Genomic DNA, 20,789 nt, shown 5'->3' with positions numbered 1-20,789 from the left:
CCTGGGAGACTGGTGGATAGTCTACAGCTCCAGTACATCAGCCAGACGCTCTGCCTTATTTAGCATGGCTACTGCAGCAAGGACATCATCTCTACTGGCTTTCTATCCAAAATATATGCAAGGCACAACAAAGAATATACCCAAAACACTGAGCACAGCTTATGGCCTTCAAAACAAAAATCTCACCATGGCAATACTGGATCTTCTGATCCAAACCATCAGGAAACATTTCTTTAGAGGCGAAAAAAGCTCCTGTTGATTGTACAAAAAATAGTGATGTAAACCAGAGTTGCATGACCCAATATTTCTATTGAACTGGAACTATTTTGATCAATATTATGGATCCATTTCTTTTCAGGGCATTTGGTAAAAAATGTAAAGTATAGTTTAAAAGGAATTATTGGATGCGTACTAAGTACTAGGGATTAGTTAAGGTGTTGGTTTTGCATGGCTTGGTTTTTGGTGGGGAGGGAAGAAGCCAGCCACAGAAGTGAATCTTTTGTGAAAAGCTCCTAGAAGCTTCCTCCATGCCTGGCAAAGTGAATCCCTGCTTGGCACTAAGAACAGACATGCTGCTAAGCCAATTAGACAAGCAGTAATATATTTAAGAAGGAAATCAAAACTGCAGACAGTTGACTTTTAAGTTTGCTAATTTTTTGGTTGGCACCTCTTCTGGTTTGAAAGCAAAAGCAGCAAGAGATGCTGTCGCTGTTGCAGTGTGTGTTTTTGATTGCAATGCAGTTTGAGTAGTCAGTTTTATAATACTTCCGGTTTTGTGCTGTTGTAGCATATTTTATTATTAATGGATTGTTCCTTTCCCCCCCGTGGTGTTAGTTTTTGCCCTAGTTGTCCATCTCCCCAAAGACCTGCCCTTTTGTTCCCTTTTCCTCCTCCCACTGAATGTCAATCCCTCCCCAAGCCTGCCCCTTTCTCTAGAAACTTCCCTATCAATTTTATAGTCTTCAAAACCCCATTGGTTTGTTTAAGTTATTCTCCTCCCCTGTAGTCCCCTATTGGTTTAAACATTGTATTCCCCGCCTTGTGGTCCACCCCCAGTTGCTCCCAGTGTGTTAAAGATTGTATCCTCCTCTGGGACCTCTCCCCATTTCGAAGTTGATGGACGCATTTGAGTCAGTGTCTTTGTGTCCCTGACCCTCCAGGGAAGAAACTCCTTTGGAAAACATACAGAAGACCTCTCCCTGTTCCTTGTCCCTGCCCTCGGCGCAGTCCTATCCCCAATGCAGTCCACCTGTGCCATAGAGCAGCTGTGCCCTACAGCTGCACCCTGGATTCGACAGCTTTCTGGGGGCAGCCCACTCTGGCTGTTGGTGTCAGGGGCTAGTCGGTCTGAAGAAACACAGCATGGCAGCAAGACTCCAAGTCAAAAATACAATTTATTAGGAAAAGGGGAAAAACCAAATACATGCAATAATACAAAAGAAAAACCACGGACAGAATACAACCTGTCACCCTGCTAGTTAGGGTGGTGGCAGCAGTCCGGAAGAAATGGTCTTGTTGAAGTGGTGATCCTGTAGAAACCATCTGGTAGCTCTTGTCCTCTGAAGACCAGTGGGTGAGGGTGGCCGTTCTTCTAGGAAGCCAGTGGAAAGACTGCTTGTGGTGTCCCAAAACTCAGATTCTATCCAGCTGGGGATGCTTAGCTCCTGCCCCCTGGGCAGAGCATCTTGCAATGGGCTCAAATTGTTCTGAGTCATGCAGTGGTTCCTTGATTACCCTTTAAACAGAAATGGCTCCTGGAGGGAGTCATCTCTGAGTCATGTGGCAAGACATGGATGGCCCCGTTAAGAGATAAGGAGATAAGGAAAAAACGATGCCCCTCCCAGTTTCAGCAGCTCTTGAGGTTGGGAGCAGAATACATTTTTATATTGTAGCCTAGGACAATACAGGATGAATGCTTTTGCATTTGCAGGAGGTTTGTGTGGATTTGAAAAGCATCCTTATAGCAGAGGCACAAAAGTATTCTCATACCCTTTTAAATCATCTTCAAACCAAGCAATTCTCACAATAAGGTAACGCATTAATGACTTGCAAGTGAGTTGAAGAAACACGGCAAAGATAAGTAGTGTTCAACTGCAGAGAATTGTTTAGGGACACCATACCTTTATATACCTTTATATTTTAAATCAGGAAGCATGGATGGACCGTTTTTTTCCCCTTAGTTGACTACAGAACCAGCGGTCCCTTGCGGGAGGGTGTTTGGATTCAAGATGACACTGGCAGCTAAGAGCATGGCTACATAGAAGGTGCTACTTTTAGACCAGAACATTCAACTACTTAAAGGCAGATAGGAGAATAGCTGACTAGTGACAGCTCTGAGCAGAAGAGCCTGTGGCTTATCCTGTGGGAACAATAGTAAGACATTTCAGTTGAAAAACCCCATTCATTTCCAAGGACCAAACATCAGTAAAAATAAAAGGTCAAGTAAAGACACCCTAGTGCTCTTCTTATCAGAAGCATGTTCCTCCATATGAGAGCATTTAGGAAAGGACAGTCCATTCATAAAGAAAGGTGTGCCAGTTAGAAAACCTGTAGAACAATACAAGACAAACTCACACAATATACATCCTCAAATGCAAAATGAAGAAATAATCATTTCAAGCTTCCGTGGAATTAATTGCATTTTATTTGTTCTTTTCATTTCAGCTGCTATCAAGTTATTTTTTAAGACTGAATTTTATGAATTCAGCAAAGCTCTCTTTTTGAATGTCTGCATACCCCTATAAAACACTGAGGTGACAAAGAGAATGGCAGTGGAAGGAAACCTGGTCCACCTCCCCCTCCTTGAAGCTTTAGGCCAGCGAGTGATTAGAATTTAGTCACTTCATTTGCTTTACCAAGAGAGAATGTTTTCCAGCCTTTATCTTTCCTTTTGGAGCTGATTCACTTTGTAGTCATAAATTCTTGACTCAGTTGGTGAGAAACAATGGCATTACAGCCGTGGATGTTAAAGTGCACTGATGGGAAATGAAGTTTTCATCTTCAGGTCCTTGCTTCAGTAAATCTTCCAAATTCATCAGAAAGAAAGTTCCCAGACCAGTAATCCCCACTCAGATGACCTAATTCAAATAGTCTGTAGGCATAAGAGGCATCAAGCAGGTGCTGTCATCTGTTAGGGGAATACCCAGCCAGTACATGATTGTCTAGTTAGGCGGCAACAATTTTGGAAATAATTTAGTTTTTTTGTATTGCAAGTGAATGGTCAATACATTTTATTAGTGGATACGGGTAAAAGAATGTCTTCTGCATCCTTTCAGAGGGGAAGCTTCCCTAGATCTAAAGCTGCTCAGCTCCACGATAGGATGCTTTGTCTGAAAAGGGAACTCAAGTCTTTGTCCTTTTGGATTGCTTCCATAGTTTTTCACTCACTCTTCAGGTACCTGTTAATACGTTCTCTTATCCCTTGCAAACTTTTATGGGCATAGTCACTGAATTGGTACGTATTCCATGAAGTCCACAGGCCCTGTTGAGATGCAGCCACAGGTCTCAAGGGTGTTAGCAGATGTTATTCTGAGGCCACTCCTAATGATGTTTGATGGATCATAGTGACTGAGGAAAGTGCCCAAAGACTGGATGAAAGCAAATGTCACCCATCTTGGAAAAAGGCAACTAGGAGGACTTGGAAAAGTACAAGCCAGCCAGCCAGCGTCATTTTTATCCCCAGGAAGTTGATGGAGCAGCTATTGCTGGAAAGCATTGCCAGGCCCATGAAGGAGGACAAAATAACATAGTCAGCATGGATTTACCAGGGGAACTTGATGCTGAACAACTTTTTAAACTCCTCTGATGAATCAACTTGCCCGGTAGATGAAGGGAATATTGTCTGCCTGGGCTTCAGGAAGGTTTTTGACATTTCTCTAGGTGGCAGCACACATACATCCCAGAAGGAATAGTGCAAAGAGGAGGGAACCAGTGTCTTTTCAAGGATGCTCAGTGAAAAGACAAGAGGCAGTAGGCACACACTGAAATACAGGAGATTGCCTCTGCACATCAGCAAATGATTTTTTACTGTGAGGGCGACTGAACCACGGCACAGACTGCCCAGAAAGATTGTGGAGCCTGGATCTTTGAAGACATGAAAAGTACACCCAGATATAATCCTGGGCAAGAGGCTCTAGGTAGCCTGGTTTAAGCAGGGGGGTTGGACCTGGTGAGCCCCACTGACGCCTTCCACTCTCGTTCATTCTGTGCTAGTGAATTCTCTTAGAGATGCATTTCAAGCACTGGCATGACAAAGATCTGTGCAGAGAGAGATCCAAATGGACATGGGATCTAAGTTCCTTAAGTAGTGCTCAAGAAGAATGCAAAACTCTGGGATAAGTGTCTCTTCCATAACTTAATCCCTTTCATGGGAAAATTCCCCAGCTATAGAAAGATCTTCTGATAGGCATGCTTAAGACTGACACTGGCTGAGCAAATTTCTCCCTATGTGTGTTTAAGACCAGTTAGGATCTTCACCAATAGTGTTGTCAACATAGTCACAGAATGTATATTGTTAAGAAGGGACAACTTACATCAGAATGGCAAATATTGGTCCACAAAATGTATTAATGTATGGGAACTATCTACTTGGGTTGAAAATAAAAAGAAAGAGTTAGTCTTTATCAATTTCATCGCAATATTGATAAGGTAAGAAAAAGACCTTAGTCCTTAACCTTCTTAACTCAAACAAAGATTTTTAAAAATTCCTTGTAAAAAATGTATCCTAATTATCAGACTATGAAACAATTTTAGTTGGGAAAAAAGTTCCAAAATTGTGTAGATAGTGGTAAAGAAGCCAAGAAAATAGGTAAGAAACAAAAAGAGAGCAAAAGAGTCAGCTTCAGTCTGCAAGCTCATTCTAGAAGTAATCTGCTAGAAAAAGGAACCCCCAGTTGAATTTCCAATGTATTCATGCACTTGATTCAGTAACTAGTCAATGTAAAAACCAATCCTTTTGTACGACTTCTCCCAGCAACAAAAACTCCAGCAGCTTGACACCACCATCATGCCTGTCCCAGATGAACTTTAAAAGAAATTATCCTTTCTTGAAACTCTGTTTGCATAAAAGTTGCAAGACATTGGAGGGATTCTCCATATTCTCATTTCTCCGTGTGGCTTGAAAGTATATTTGATAAAATATGCAACAAAGCATATGATTTATAAGGTAGGGTAAAATGGATGATTTGGGAATTGATCTCTTGTTGATATTAAACTTCATATCCACTCTCTGTGAAGTTTCTAAAACAAATGATGGAGCTGAGGCATGAATCTGCCACAACAAGTGTTAAGCAAACATACACACTCCCCTTCACATGCCCCCCTTCCACACACACCTAGGCCCACGCAGAGGTCAGCATAGCAGATGATGAACACCTTGGAAAAGACCGAAATGCTAAATACCTCTCTTTGTGGGCAAAATAGCTGGTGCAACAACTCAAATATCTGGTGTAAAAATTCTGTTTAATATCTACTTCCTATTTAAAACACAGCTTTTCATTTAATTATATGTAGGGAATATTTTCATATTATTTGTTTCTTTACAATTACTTCGTTCTCATGTGTTGTATGTCTAGGAATATTTTCTAAAGATAGAAAAAAATAGATAATATCTTTTCAGAAGAAAACATTGGTTTATACAATTTTAAACCATCATGATATGGAAGAATTCTTTTGTCCCTCACTAAGGTGGAAGAACTATTTGGATCACAGATCATTTACAATGAAATACTTTACCTTTTTAAGATGCTTTCAGTCAATTTTATATCCTCATTGCTTATTCATTGTAAACAGTAATTTTTCAGTGAAGGGAAAGTGTGTGGTATATCTGCATTATGTTCAAACCCAATTCCTACTAAAGGCCAGGCTGAACCCCAGTAAATAATGTCCTGAATGATATTTTGCCACCTTCTTTGGCACTTGATGAAATCCTAACATGAGGAAGTGTGGAAATACAGAGATTTTGTCCCATGTAGAAACCCATCCCATGTATTTTATGCTGTAATTCTTCTCTCTTAAAATTTGCTATCTTCTGCATAGTTTTCATTAACCTGTTACAGTAGTGAAAATCACAGATCAAGGTAATTTTGTAACACTTTGATTTTACCCCAAGAGCTGAGGGAAAACTTGCTCCTATACTTCAATCTGAGTTTCTTCTAGATTCAAACTTTGTTTCTCTACCATCAAGAGTCTCCTGTGTTGCTGCTCAAAGCCCCATCCAACCTGACCTTGAATACTTTCAGGGATGGGACACCCACTACTTCTCTGGGCAACCTGTTCCAGTGTTCCATCACCCCCACAGTAAAACATGTCTTCCTTTCATCTAATATGTGTCAGAAGTATTAAATCTAGGCATATAAACTTTGAGGAAAGGTTTGAAATTCTTTTGATTTGAATCACATTTTATATGAATACTGACTTACAGGTGACTAAAATATGTTGATGGGCATTTGAGCTTGACACTTTTTGAAAAGGTGCATGGAATTTAAAATTAAAACCAGCACCATTAAAAGCTTTGTGCCGTTTTCTTTTTCCTCTGGTATTCAAAATTGCATATATCAAATATCTGTGCTTCATACAAAGCTCTTAGACACTCTCAGAAAAAAGCTTTTCTTTCAGACTAAGTTGCAGTTTACGTAGAACACTAGTACTAGTGAAGGTTTTTCTGGGCATAGGGGGAACACCTTCTCATTGGATTTGTGTGCAGAATGCATTTTATCCAAACTGGAAAATTGATCCCAGCTGTGTTCTAGTCATCATTCTTACTGCATCAGGCCTGAAGATTCTGTGAAAAGTAGCCTGTGGACCTTGAACATAGCTCATGTGAAACAGATGAGAGGCGATGGAGAAGTTGAGGGAGAGAATAAAGAGCATATGGCCCAGTACAGACTAACAATTGTTTGGCACCCTTTAAAGGCTGTGTTTGACAAGCAGGGCTGAAGCAGGTCTGCAAAATATCCGGGAGATCAAAATCCATTGAAGCAAATTGCCCTGGCCAGTCACCTTGCTGCCGATAATTCCCTCTCCATACCAGCTGATCAGGCCTAACAATGCTGCTGCAGAAGTATTGTGAAAAAGGTAGGCATATTTTCACAGATGCAGGGGAAAATCCCCTTGGATGATGGTTCCAAGGGATTACTTGATGGAGCAAGTTATGTACCCTTATCTACCGTGCAATATCTAAGTTGGTGAGTTCACTATCTGTCAGCATCACTTTAGAAAATAAATGTTTGATCCACAAAAAAATATTTCATATCTCCTGTCTACCTGCTTCATTTCAACCAATGAATAGGCTACGTTCCATCAGCAAAGGGTTTATGATCCTATGTTTCTTTAAACTGTGGTAATTCTTTATTTTTTTCTAAATCAGACACTGTCTATTCATAAGATTCAGATGTCCATGGCAGGGGTGGAATTAAATTCACATGTTAAAAAATAACCTTCTTCTTGTTATCTTTTTATTAAATTACTGACATGTAACATCAGTCTGAGAGCTGAAGAAAACCCCTTCATTTGCTGTTTGCCAAGTATCATCTATGTGATACAAATTCTGCTTGAGAAATCACACCCGTACATTGCCATGTAGCACTACTAGTAATGCTTTCACAACCTTTTCTTCATCATTAGGTCTTTTGGTGAAGTGAATGATTAGAACATAAGCAAGGGCATTTGTTCAAGATGCTCCAGAAAGAGCTGTGGTCTGTTCTCTTCTTTGCTGCCTATGTTAGCACTGAGCTGCAAAAAAGGAAAGATTACTAGGAAAAGTGTTACTTTCAGTCTAAACTTGTAAATGATGTTTGGAATACCCTGTTAAATGACAAGGTGCTCTTTTAAAATATGGCATCTTAAGGGAAAATGTCAGCTTTAAAAAGGTTTTGAGACAGTTGCTTCTGGAAAAAAAAAAACAAAAAAAACAAAAGAATTGGAGGCATCTAAGGTCTTTAGGCATACTATTTTGAAGATTGATTCAAACCACAGTTTCTTCATATAGGAAGAACAGAGGACCATAGATGCAACCCATTTGAAAATGGATTTCTATATGTTTCTGGTTGGGATTACCAGACATCATTTCTTGTGAAGTCGAGGGACTGCAGTTAGCACTCCAATAATTTCCTTCCCTGAAATTCAACTGCATTTGCTCCTTTTTCCAGAGTCCCCATTTATTAGCGAAGGTATGCTCTATCTATGCATTAGAATATTCCATTAGAGTGTGTGACTCATACTTGCTAGTTAAAATTAGCTGGAACGGAATGGATAGTTACAGTTGCTTATATACAATAGTCTTATTTTGGCAAGTTTTCTTTAGACAATGTTGAAGCAGCACTAGCAAATAGGAAGTACAGCTTGCAGCAGGGAAGGACGCTCTTCTGCTTTCTCAAGTTTCCTGTAGTTAAATAGACGCCAAAAGGCTTTTCCTAGTACTACTACTGTCTTGTAGGAATACTTGATCTAATCCTATCTTTGATCAAATTACTAATGGGTTACTTTTCTACAAGGCAGAACATTTTTCTTTTAATAATATGTATTTTGTAAGGTGGAAACATGAACTTGTGCACCAGTCACGTGGAATGTACTCCTTATTAAGTTTCACAATCTTCTTTAGAAAATATTGACTGTGTGTAACTTCAAAAGAAGAATTCTGGGCATCTTCATTCTATTGATGTAATTGTTTTTCTGCCATGCTGGTATTGTTTTCTATCATTTTTACCAACAGAAATATTTTTCCCTGACACCTATGGAAAAGACCTATGTTTACTCAACAGTGCGGCATCAGTACATTGTTTAGAATGATTTCAACATGGTCCCAAACATATCGGACAGCTAGACAGCAGAGGTTAGCAACAGGGAATGGGAATAACTTCTGAACCGTTTCAGTAGATTTCCCAGGAAGGGAAAATTGCTTTCTGCCACTGCAAATTTTCCCAGAGATTTTGTCTGGTTAAGAGTTGCATCAAAAGAGTATTTTTGCACAAACCTTGGGGCAAGCTCTGTCTCCGATTTACTAGTGAATGCAAAGAGGGTGAAAGTGCTGCTTCAAAGCCCTCTGTGTGCTTTCTGTACCAAGAGGGGGGGTGACCCCAGAAATAAGTTTTGATCCCTCTTCAGAACACAAGGCATGTCATCACCTCATTCATCTTCTTCTGGGACTCATAAGCATCTTAAGACTAAGAAGCTCTCTTGCTTGCTGAAGTGCGTTCAGCAAAAAAACCTTGTCTCATCAGCAAATTTGAACACAACTACAGTCGAGTCAATTCCAATGCTGGCAGGGCAATACTCTACCCCACTAGTAACACGCCACTATTAGAAGACTGTGTAAAACTATTTTTGTACAAAGTAATCGGAGGGAAAAATAGAATTGGGAAGAACTGCACATTGTTCTGGAAAAAGCCTCCTGCCTCAGTCTTACAGACATCATTTGCTGGTATCATTTTTAATAGTTGGGGTTTTTTAAATTTTGTAGAAGAAAAAATATTACTGCACCTTTATGTTTCCTTAATAGAAGTACAGCCATTTCTTAATAGAATAGAAGTAAGCCATTTGAATATGTACAAATGGTCTTTTCAAATACATATGCTATAGCACACTGTGAAAGTAATTAGCTATAAAGAGAAATCTAAAGGTTTAAAAAGATTTTGGAAGAAAGTAAGTCTAAGGTGATAGAAGAAGAAGAAAACAGCAGTTTTCTTCTGGTGAAAAAAAAACAAACGGAGGACCTTGTGGAGATGTATTATTTGACTTCCTGAAAAACTGAGTAGGTTTGCTATTGCCAATGGTTTTCATTAGGAAGGAAGAGATTCCTTTGGCAAAAAAAACCCCTTCAAATTGACTTGACAAAAATGTTATGACACTTAACTTCACCAATCCTGAAGAAAAATTCTCATCACTTGATCTGGAAATCATGATGGTAATGGAGACAAGGATGTCTAAGCCATGCCATCAGGAACATAAAAAAGCATTAGAATGCAGGTAAGACTGAGCTCCTGAACTAGTGTGAAGAGAATGCAACAAAGACATTTTCCTTTAAGAGTCTTCAGGATGGAAGGCAGAGCAAATTTTTTCATGGGAAGTATTTCTGAATAGAATGAATCTTCAAAATAACATTGTTTTCCAAAACCTGTTTACAGTATCTCTTACCATGATACACAGTTCCTATGAATAGAAAAAGCAAAGCACTTTTTTCCAAACTGTTGTGCACTCTTAAGCAATCTACAATAAAAATAGTATTTTTTCATGCTGGGAATGATGTTAATTACAAAAAAGCCTTGTAGCACACTTGGCACTGTAGTCTCTTGATTAGCATAGCTTTTTATTCATCAAACACGTTTCACATTGACTATTTTTCTCTTTTAAATAACGGCGTCTTTGTACTTATGCAGCATCCATGAAGAATTTCTTGGGTGTTATTTTGTACCTGATCCTAAATGGCAGGTTCTGCATTCTGCCATCTGTCTAGCTTTGCCATTTGATGCAGCTTCTGAGAGGTATTTTCAGAATCGAGGACTACTTGCAAGAATGATGCTAAATCCATGCATTTTACTCCTTGGTTAATGCAAAACTATTTTTCCTTTACAGTTCAATGAGAACAGGAAAATAATGATGGTGAGTTCAATCCTTAGAGTAATACAAAGAGGACTATTTTCATCATTAGAAACCAAGCAAGGTGTATTTATTGCACATGCAGTATACTCACTAATGCGAATTACCCTGTAAATTCAAAAGGAATCTGTATCGTAGGAGTGGATGGAATGTTTCTATTGATATTTTGCTTAAAGCAGAAAATTAATTCTTTTGACAGCCAACTCATGATTGCAAGCTCACTTTCAACTACAGCTTTCAAACAGATGAAACGTGTCTGTTTATAAAACGATACAGTACAGTACACAATAGCAAGTCAGGTCATAGACATTCAAAAGAAAAAAACAGATCAAAGGACACATTCATTCACATCTACAAGCCCTCAAGAGTGTACAGGTCAAATGTCCCCAGAAAACTAGGCTGGTGGCGCAAATTCTCTATGTTGGCACCAGCAGAAGCAGCTGCTATCTTTATAGGATGCAATCTTGCTTACATCACCCTTCAGAGCAATCTTCTGTACCCCTGCCCAATACACCTTCTGCTCTATTCCTTGGACTTCACATTTGCATTTCTACAGAGTCCTGTCCTGCAAACTGACTCAAGGTTCAGGTAATAGATTTCCAAGATTTAGAAATGTTGTGTGAGGTTTATTTATTTCATATTTCCTTCCATCTAAGCAAACTGTAACTTTCTGAAGTGAAATATTTCAAGTATGTCACGTGTATTTTAATGTTAGCTCTGCTTCACATTCAAACTTCTCACAGACCCCTGTGATGCCTTGCTGCAAAAATAGATAGCTGCCAAGAGTGGTTGTGGGAAGTTAGAATTGCCAGAAAACCATACAAACAATCTAACAATAGAGCCTTGGATTTCTGAATATAATTGCACCATGTAAAGTCACAATATAATATTTAAATGATTTTATATAATGATGAGTGTGGGCTAGAGAGAATCCAGATAGAATTTTATTTTTTTAAACAGTTCCGGGAAAAACATGGCCTTGACTTGGAAGTATAGCACGAAATATTTTTATACAGCATGAGTTCTCATTACCTAATCATATGATTTGTAGACCTGAATTGGAAACCAGGAAATAAACAAAGAAAAATATTCAAGCTATAAAAGATGGGAGTTTAAAATTTTCTTTGTATTTCTGATTAAAGCTATTAGGTAGCTAAATGGTCACCCATGATTTTAAAAAGCATCTGGACATTAAAAATAGGTAAATTTCTGCGGGACTTGGATGTCAGCTATTCCTGAAAAGCTTTATTTCACTGCTTTCCAACCCTGAATCAATCCACTTAAACGCAGCTGTATTTCAGATGCTCAGTGGAACTGTCCATGTAATGCATATAGTTGACAAATAGTCTGCAGAAAAAGTTAGATCCATTTGAAGATCTTTTTCTGTAAATGATATTCACGTTATTTGTACAAACACACAGATGGGATTTCTGCTGTCTTCTTCAGGCCACTTCCTCCAGAGAGCTCTCCATCAAATCTCTCTAGTTCTACTCTTCTGGTGATCCAAAGTCAGCACTGGGATGGTCCAAGTGCATGAATTACTGTCTGCTAGAGGTGTACCCCGAGGGCTTCTGTGTGCAGCATCACGTGAGCCCTACTAATGTCACCCTGTTGGTATAAACTGAGCTAGCTGGACCTTAAGGGACAAGATTGTGCACTGATATTGTAATAGAAATTAGGTACTAAGAAGGAGGCTGGAAGATTTAAATATTTCTGCCTCCAGCTTAAGCAACACTAAATCTTGGTCTTTATCTGAAAAACTAGGTGAATTAACCTATTTGGCATTCCTATGCCAAAAATGTCAGTAATACAACAAGAACCGTCAAAAGAGTAACAATTCCAATCATTACTTTGTAAAAATAATTCATTGGAAGAAGTCGGGAAGAAGGATGAAACATGCCAATATCCTACCCTGAGAATCATTCTGTTGATTTGCACAGGTTTCTTATTATATACCCATCTAATGCATTGGACATGCATGCTTGTGATGACACAAATACTTGCAAAGCTTACCAGATAAACCATGTTCTCTTCAGACAGCAAAACATTGCTTGATGGTTGTGTTTGCTAATTACATTTAGACTCAATGTTCTTAAAGGTCTTTTCCAACCAAAGTGATTCCATCATTCTCTAAATCGCAGATCCTGCTTGTCTTGGTTTAGGGCAAATTTGGCAGCAATCCTCAAGAAGGGGTGATTTATTAAAAATATTGATCTAGTACTGATATCCAACTGTGACGGACCAAGGCTCTCTAACAGTTCAAAATTAGAAAGTGTATGTTTATTGCAACGCTGGGCAGCATGCGGGATAGCTCCCAAATACACACTGTGATTTAGAGGTGATAACAGAGTCTTTTTATCTATACAAGTATTGAATACCCAAAAGACAAATACATATTCATAATTTAGGTACATCCCATCATTCCTCACTTCGTATGGTAATTAGTTCAAAAGCTATTAAGCACGCGTAGTTTGTTCCTCAAAATGAATCGGTGGTCCCTTTCATGGGGAGGGGTTCCAAAATGAGGAAATAAATGAAGTCTTCCTGGTTCTGAACTTTCTACATTTTCAATGCAAATATGACAAATGAACCCATTGGTAGAACTCCCATTCCCCATCTTCAATTGGTTTCAGAACAGAGGTGGCCTACAATTGTCTTATGTTCCTAAAAGCTATTTATGAGTTTCTATATTCTTCATGATAAAGCCAGCTAAGCAAACATGATGTTGACAAGCAATCAATTATTAGTTAACTACTAACTCTTAACTTCAACAAGGCCTACCTATTTATTTTGATAAACTCTAATAAGGCTTATCTCTAACTAAAACCTCAGCTCCTCTAAAATCCCTAAATTTCTTTAAAGTTTATGTCTCAGGGGGCCCCCCCCCAGAAAGCCCACCTACACGGCCCCTCCCCTCAACTGGTCTGGGAAACATTTCCTCTGAGAGAAGTGGAAAAAATCTGTTTATTTAACAGGGAAAGCACCCCCCAGCACAAAAAATGAACAATACCAGATGACAAAACTCAATCGCCGCTCTGAAGAGACAACAAATTCAGAAAGTCTCGCCTGTGGATGCTTGCTCTGTTATCAATCCCTCCGGCACTAGGAAAGGCTGCTGCCCAGAGTAGGCCCCCATAGGCCACAAAGTGCAAGCTCTCATTGCTCTCCAGGTCCCAGTCTGGAGCAGGTTTGAACAGTTCCAAGAAAAGGGAAAGAAAAAAGACAGTCCAGGGAAAACTCTGCCTCAGCCAGCTAAACCAACTGAAAAGCAAAGAACACTGTTCTGCTCCATCAGTGCCCAGACAACACAGTGCAGCACAGAATGTGGAGCAGTGTTGCTTTTAGAAGAGTGAGTGCAGCCTGTGATAACAAACTCCGTACTTCTTCTTCTCCCCACCTTTGCTCTCAGAAGCAGTCTTGAAGGCAGAGAATATAATATCCAGCATGAACAGAACAGATGGCTCGGGATACAACATCATAAAGTCACCCTAGGACACTGCTCTACTGAGATATGTCACCAGACTATGCTAAGACAAAGTTTTGGAACTGCTAATTAAAATTCTACTATCACAGTGAAGCTGAGGAGGAAACACAGCTCACTCCAGTTACCTTGTGGCATGCCAATACTTCCTTTCAATCACAATGGTTTTCGTCTTTAAGTCCGTGACATGACAGGCATAATTCAACATCTTTTGGGCAGGAAGGAAGATATTCTTCTTCTCATTATACTGATGGGTAAGCTGAAATGCAAAGCAGTTAATTCAAAGTGAAACAGCGATAAAGTCAATAGTAAAACTCACCACAGTTTTGTTTACCAACCCAAGTCCTTACGATCCCAAAATACAAGAACAGCTGTAAAAGCCTTGTGGTTTCTTAATTTTTTCCTATACCTACATGGGAGGGTAAGGGATAAATGATCCCAAACAATGGTAATCCACAACAAAGCATTCTTGACATCATATTCAGCTTTTGCATAGCGAGCTCTTCACCTGATCAAGTTATTCCATTGCAATAGTTTGGGGAGTATCATAGAGGGCTGCCTGTTGTTGGTTTAAACCATCTTGATCATTCAGGAACCCAGTAGCAATGAGAAAGTTCAAAATAAGATAGTGCTACGCATTGATTTTCCTATATGACAGACATATTTCTACAAGACAGAAGGCTTCCCTACAACATGGCTGAAGTGGCATCCTGTTCCCCATAGGTTTTTCCGTTTAATTTTAGCAGCTTTCTTACTAGATTAATGAGCTGAACTAACTCAAAAAGGAATCAGATAAGTGCCAGAGCTTTAAAACAAACAACAGCAACAACAAAAAAGATGCAAAATGGTGATTTGTGGGTGCGTTTGAAAACAGAAATTTTTTTGTATTTTTCATAGAGACATGGCATTCTCTAGAATGATATTGCTCCAACGGTCTGAGTTTGGTTTTCTTTTTCCCCCTCAATTGTAAATGTTATGCATTCTTTTTGGCCATTTCAGTAAATAGATTTTCTGATACGTGTGAAAGACAGTCTAAAGTTCCCCTCATTTGCCTCACGACCATTCCCAGGACAGACACTGGGACCCTAAAGACACCGATGGGAATTCTGGCCTGCCAGTAATGGATGAACACCAAAAATCCTGAGGCCCCTGAGCAGAATTCTGGCCTGCCAAGTGATTGTTCACAGCTGTGTCTTCAGTGACTGCTTCTAGCAGGGCCTGCCAAAGGGCGACCCGGCCTATATGCTTGCACCTGCTTCACGACAATAGACCAGGAATTTTCCCACCTCTTGGCCAGATGAACTTGCTGGGGCAACTTGGTAGCCCCCCCATGGAAAATCCTTCATCTCCACTACCAGCGTGAGGCAGCGAGGTTGAAGCCCCCCTACCAAGGACTGAGACTGAGACACCTGTAATTCTGATGCAGGGGTGCTGACCTGACTGAAGCAGGATGCCTGCTGAGTGTTGCCTACAGATGTGTTCACCGGACCTAGACTGGTTTCCCCCAGAAAGCAGTCCTGAAACAGTGGGTCCCACTCACTGCTGATACTGACTTATCCTACTGAGAACATGGACTGTCTGTACCCGTCTTCAATACCTTTTTCCCCCTCAGCAATTTCAATAGACTTCTTCTTCTTGATTGTATCTGTTCCCCCTCAGCCATTTCAAGATTCTGTTTCCCCCCTCAGCAATGGACTATAATAGAACCTTGAGTTAACCAGGCAGGGCCATTTTCTTCCCAACGTGACTAGGCAAACTCTGTCGGCTGGACTATGAGGACTTAGTCTCTCCACATTTGGTAGCTATACTCCTGTCTTGGTTCAGGGTAAATTTTGGGGAGAACCCCCAAAGGGGCTCCTCTAGGAAAGCAGATTCATTTGGCCCCTCCCCTATGAAATATTAATCCCAATATTACCGGGTGGTACGTGCCTGGACTCGTCTGACCCTTGCTGCTGGGCCAAAGGCGGCAGCTGTGATGTTTCACCTCAGAGATACATTTGGCCGGCTGGATCGTGCAGCTAGGCACTCACAACAAATCCAGGCATAGTAGAAACTCAGTTTACCTCTGGTGGAAAAGGTTCAGGGGACGGTGAAGAGAAAAAGGAGAGGATTCTGCTGTAGAGTTTTAATCTAGAGTTTATTCCAGGATGACAGACCTCTGAATCTTGTAACAGCTCCCAACAGAATCCAGACCGCATGGCCCCATCTCCTTTTAAGCCCGGGGACAGGGGGAGGGGAAGGCACAGGTGAGCCACCAACCAGGTGGGAGGAGGGGAAGGCTCAAAGGATAAAGACACTTGGACAGGCCAATGAGCCCGGACCTGAGGGGCTTCTTTTGAACTTCTGCCAACCACACCATGACCCTGCTGGAATGTTAAGATTGATGGACAGCACTTAGCAGGAGGGCAAAGGGGGAGGGGAAAGGACAGATTTCACCTATCCCAACACCTGAGGGATTTTCCTGTTTCCTGAAACAGGAAATGGCGTCACACTGCAACACTCCCCCCAACCGGTCCAGGAGAAAATAGCTCCTTGGAAAGAGGTGGAAAAAACCTGTTTATTAAACAATAAAACCTAAACAATATTGAACAATAAAACCCCTTGTTGCTCCAAAAGAGATGACAAACTGAGAAAGTCCCCTCCCTCGGCTGCAGTTCAGCTCACACAGGCTCTTATCAGTCCCTCTGATGCTGGAAATGTTGCGGGCCGGGCCCGGCCTGGTGGGCCACAGGTGCTAGCTGCCAGTGCTCTTCTGGGTGTTCAGTCCAGAGCAGGTTTCAAGAGGTCCAAAGAAAAGGGAAAAAAGAAAAGAAACCACAGTCCAGGGAACTTCCTTGCCTCAGCAAGCTAAAACTAACTAAAAGCAAAGGAGAGCTCTGTCCCACTGTCTGTTCATCCACAGACAACACAGTCCAGGAGCAGGAATGTGGAGGAGTGAGTGCAGTGTCTGAAAACAAACTGCTGCTTCTTCTCTCCCCCCTTCACTCTCTGCCACAAGTCTTGAAGGTGCAAAACTTATTATGCAGCATAAACAGAACAAGATGATTGGGGTTAAAAGCATCATATAATCAGCTTAGGACAACTCCCTCTCTCTTTCTCCCCCTCTTTTCTATTCTTTTCCTCTCCCTAATTCCTTTCATGCGTTTGCTGTGGTCATTCTATAAAGGTGCATTTGTTTGGATTGATACTGCAATCCCCTTTCCGTGTTGTCTGTTGCACTCCGAGATCAGTTAACCAACCATCACCACCCCCATTGGTATGAGCGGATCGTGACATTAAATTGGCATCATGGACAGGATTCTGATAGACAGAAGGGTCTGCAAGGCTGTTTGTAGTCTGTAACAGGGGAAGGACGATTTGCTTCAGCCACACCTAGCCCCTCATCGCGAAAGGGTTGAACGAAGCTGGAAAGCAAGGAAAGCTCTTCGAATTTCCCACAAACTGCGCACGCCCAGGTGAAATACGCCCCCATACTCTATTGAGAGTTCTGTCTTTAGAATTTCCCAAAAAAATCTCTTAGCGCAAAAGGGGAAACTGTTGTTGTTTATGTGTGAATTTGGACTGTCTGGGAAGGAAGGGACAACTTGAAGGAACTAAGCAGGGCCTCCCAGGGAGATTTGGTCTCTTCACCCAGCCAGGGAAGCAAAGGGGAACACAGCAAAGGCTGTGAGATTGTCTAACTTAAGTTTGCACCTCCCTGTCATGGTTTTGGTCCCTTCATAAAATGACTGAAAACTCTAGCACAAAAGTTAAAGCTGAATTTTCTGCTCTGCTTGCTAAATAGAATGCCAAGCCTTCTCCAAGGGGGGAGGTTTGGGTAGAGAACAGCTGGTTTAATTTAGAAAATGTCATAGATAGAATTTGTTCTTTACAACATGAAACAGAAGTTAAACTGGGCAAAAATAAAACCATCCTCTGCTCAGTTTTGGCAGCTTGTCTCACAGCAGCCATAGAAACCCTTTTTAAGCAAAGAAATGAGGAAATAGCAAGAATAGATTCCCTTCAAAACCTAGTTGAAATTTTGCAGAAAGAATTAAAGGAAGATAGAAATGAGATCTATATGTTGCGAGCTGCCCTTAGAGAGGAACTTGCTAAGAATTCACATCATACTGATTCCTCTACAGAGCCAGAGGAAAAGGAAACTCCTGACATGAAACAAATCTATCCCCGTCAGGAACTTGAGGCAGTAAAAAATTGGAGAGAATACTGCTGTCCTCGCTTGAGACCCTTGGTTCAAACAGAATAGAACTATATTAATGATGAGGATTGTTGGAATGTTGGGGGACATAAGACAGATGATGCACTTTGGACCTGGTTAACATAAGAGATTTGATAACAGGATGCCTTGGCATAAACAAACGGAACTTTGAAAATTAGACCTGGATTGCAAGAAGATTAAATCAAACGGGTTTACTGGCAAAAGAAAATCGCATTAAACTCTGCAAGCAAGAGATGTTGTTATATGCGTAAGTTTGTGTATGTGATTTTAACCTAATCATTGTAGTACACATTACTAGTCTCCCTGAAATGGTATATAAGTGCTTGTATCCCACAATAAAATTGGATTCTGATTACCGAGTGGGTCTCCCTGTCTCTCTGCATTGCCGAAAGAGGATCTTGACCCACATATCACAACTAAACAAATACCATTCAGTGCTACCGAATTAGCTAAGCTGTAAAAAGAATTTGGGCGCCTCCCACAAGAATCAGAGACAGAATATGTCTTCCGAGTGTCCCTCGATGGTGGAGATCAAATTAAATTAACCGGAGGCCAGTGGGTACTGGGGACATGGAGCCTTCTTCATAACAGGAGATAAGGAGGTAAGAGTGATGCGTGGTCCCTGACACAGGGTGCGTCTTTCTGGGCCAGGAGAATGAATCCTTTGGAAAGGGGTGACCCCCTGGCAATCGTTGACACCACCGACCAGCTCTTAGAAAGTGTCCACAAAGCCACCTGCCTGCAAATGATTCATGAAAAGAAATTAGTTCCTGGTTTTGAATGCCCAATGCAATTACCTGTGAAGCCAGAACTAATGACCAATTGAACTCATGGGCTTCCAGAAACACTTAAACATACAGCAATGACTCTACAGAAAACCATAATGGCTTTGAATCCTGTAGAAAGACTAGATAAGATTCCTCAGGAATTCCCCTGACCAAAGTGGACCTAGAGATCCTGGCTTCACTCCCTACTCTTCCCCCTCACAGCCCTCAGCTTCTCAATCTGATTCACCTGCCAGTAGCCATAAAGTTTGGACATGAGCTGAAGTTGCAGTAGATCTAATTAATTATTGTAGACAATATGGAGCTATAAAAACCCCGGCATAGAAATCAGAAAATAACAAAGGTGTTTGGTTTATTGGGGCTCCTCACAGTGAAAATATAGAGAAAGGAAAACAGATCTCTAACTGCCACCGTTGGTGGTTGTTGGGAATTCAAAAGTGGGTCCCCAAAGAGGTGATGGATGGTTTGCCCCTTGAGAAATTGCAGAAAATAATAAATAATTGGCACCAGCGAAAACCAAATCCATTGGCTCAACCCAGTGCACCCCTCCCTTCTCAGGGACAAAAACTAACCCTCCCCCAGCCTCTCCCACAGAGCACAGGCAGTGAACCAAAACCAACAGGGTTTTCGGGAAACAAATCTCTCTGCCGCTTACAGGCGGGCAAAGGGGCGGAGCTTTGGTTTATTTAAGAATGCTTACTAAAAATAAATCAGGATATAAATTAAGCCCAGCTATCCCGGGCCTCCACAGGCTACTAGTAACCTTTTTGATTGACATTGGGGCTCAAATCTCTGCACTAACAAAAAAGGATGCCCAGAGGTGTGGAATTGTTCCAACTAAGAGACAATGCTGTGTTCTTAATGCTCTGGGAACTACAGAATCTATGAATGTTGCCTTAGCCAAACTGACGCGCCCTGGAAATGAGCATCAACTAGTCATCAAAATGGTAATTGGGAACATTCCAAATAATTGATTAGGAATGGGTGTCCTTGCTGGGAGGCAGTGGGAAGACTCTGAGGGATTTCTGTCGTCTTTTGGCACACTGCCACTTAACATTAGGCTGCTTCAAACCGCACCCTCCCTACCCTATAATCAAACAACTAATGTAAAACAATACCCTCTACCTTCTGGTGCCAGAGAAGGTATCAAAGCGGTTCTACAGGACTTGAGAAACCAAGGGGTAATAATTCACACACATTCTCCTTTTAATTCACCGGTATGGCCAGTCTGAAAAGCCAGTGGAAAGTGGAGATTAACAGTAGATTTTCGCAGGCTTAATGCCAACACAGACCCTCTTACAGCACTGGTCCCAAACTTAGCTGAATTAATAACATCAATTCAAGAAAAGGCTCACTCAATCATGGCAATGGCAACTATGGATGTCAAAGACATCTTCCTTATGATACCTATACAGCCAGAAGATAGGGACCGTTTTGCCTTCCCATGGGAAAGGACAGCAATACACTTGCACTAGGCTTCCCCAAGGCAACAAACACTCCTCCACTTTGGCCCACCATGCTTTAGTTCAAGAATTAGAAAAAATACCCAAACCTGATCCTGCTGATCCTGTAGCTGATAATCAATACATTTAAGACACTCTGGGGGGGGGGTGGTGGGGAGGGGGGGAAGGATGAAATAGAGGTAGTAGGGAAACATCAGCAGAAAATAATCTCTCACTTAAAAAGTCTTGATTTGCAGATACCCGCAGAG

At 41.0% G+C, this 20,789-nt stretch overlaps 1 pseudogene; it reads left to right on the top strand.

The window, feature by feature from the left end:
• LOC136571369 (uncharacterized) overlaps positions 1 to 19,402 on the top strand; it is a 37,551-nt pseudogene extending 18,149 nt beyond the window's left edge.
• Positions 19,403 to 20,789: the final 1,387 nt, after the last annotated feature.

The sequence above is a fragment of the Molothrus aeneus genome, chromosome 2 (genome assembly GCF_037042795.1).
Source record: "Molothrus aeneus isolate 106 chromosome 2, BPBGC_Maene_1.0, whole genome shotgun sequence".
Lineage (NCBI taxonomy): Eukaryota > Metazoa > Chordata > Aves > Passeriformes > Icteridae > Molothrus > Molothrus aeneus.
Note: the sequence above shows the minus strand (reverse complement) of the source record. Positions and strands in the feature narration are given on the sequence as shown.